At 50.5% G+C, this 1,255-nt stretch overlaps 1 protein-coding gene across 1 annotated transcript in view; it reads right to left on the reverse strand.

Annotated features, from left to right (window-relative positions):
• The window catches only part of LOC122542775 (BTB/POZ domain-containing protein 7-like), a 74,047-nt gene that overhangs the window by 33,802 nt on the left and 38,990 nt on the right, over window positions 1-1,255 (reverse strand). The gene's annotated exons all lie outside the window — the stretch shown is intronic.

A 1,255-nucleotide genomic window follows, 5' to 3' on the forward strand; every position in this document is an offset into this window, starting at 1 on the left:
GGGGGGGACGGCCTAGCAGGGGTAAGCTGCAGTGACCGGGTCTCTGGCATGAGGTCCGGCTCTGAGGCTCAGAAGGGAAAGGGGGAGAGGAGGAGAACGCTAGTTATAGGAGACTCTATAGTTAGAGGGATGGACAGGCGATTCTGTGGACATGGGCAAGACTCTCGGATGGGTTTGTTGCCTCCCGGGTGCCAGGATCCAAGACGTCTCGGACCGTGTCTTCAGAATCCTTAAGGGGGAGGGTGTGCAGCCAGAAGTGTTGGTGCACGTTGGCACCAACGACATAGGTAGGAAGAGGGGTGAAGAGGTCATTCAGGAGCTCAGGGAGTTAGGCTGGAAGCTAAAAGCTAGGACGGACAGAGTCGTCATCTCTGGGTTGTTGCCGGTGCCACGTGACAGTTAGGCAAGGAATAGGGAGAGTGTGCAGTTGAACACGTGGCTGCAAGGATGGTGTAGGAGGGAGGGCTTCAGGTATTTGGACAATTGGACTGCATTCTGGGGAAGGTGGAATCTGTACAAGCAGGACGGGTTGCACCTGAACCAGAAGGGCACCAATATCCTGGGAGGTAGGTTTGCTAGCACTCTTCAGGGGGATTTAAACTAATTTTGCAGGAGGAAGGGATCCAGACTTGTAGTCCAGCAAGTAGGTTAGCTGTTTGTCAGGATGTCCAAGAACGTAGGGAGGCTGTGGAGAAGGTAGCACTGACAGGGAATATTTGCGGACACAGAGATGGGTTCAAGTGTGTAAAATTCAATGCAAGGAGTATCAGAAATAAGGGGGGTGAACTTAAGGCGTGGATCGGTACCTGGGACTACGATGTTGTGGCCATCACGGAAACATGGATAGAAGAGGAACAGGAATGGTTGTTGGAGGTTCCTGGTTACAGATGTTTTAGTAAGATTAGGGAGGGTGGTAGCGTTGCTAATTAGAAATGGTATAAAGGCTGCAGAAAGGTAGTTCGAGGGGGATCTGCCTTTAGAGGTAGTATGGGCTGAAGTCAGAAATAGGAAAGGAGCAGTCACCTTGTTGGGTGTTTACTATAGGCACCCCAATAGAAGCAGAGATGTGGAGAAACAGATTGGGAAACAGATTTTGAAAAGGTGCAGAAGCCACAGGGTAGTCAGAAATAGGAAAGGAGCAGTCACCTTGTTGGGTGTTTACTATAGGCACCCCAATAGAAGCAGAGATGTGGAGAAACAGATTGGGAAACAGATTTTGAAAAGGTGCAGAAGCCACAGGGTAGTAGTCATGGGC

This window comes from Chiloscyllium plagiosum, chromosome 41 (assembly GCF_004010195.1).
Source record: "Chiloscyllium plagiosum isolate BGI_BamShark_2017 chromosome 41, ASM401019v2, whole genome shotgun sequence".
NCBI lineage: Eukaryota > Metazoa > Chordata > Chondrichthyes > Orectolobiformes > Hemiscylliidae > Chiloscyllium > Chiloscyllium plagiosum.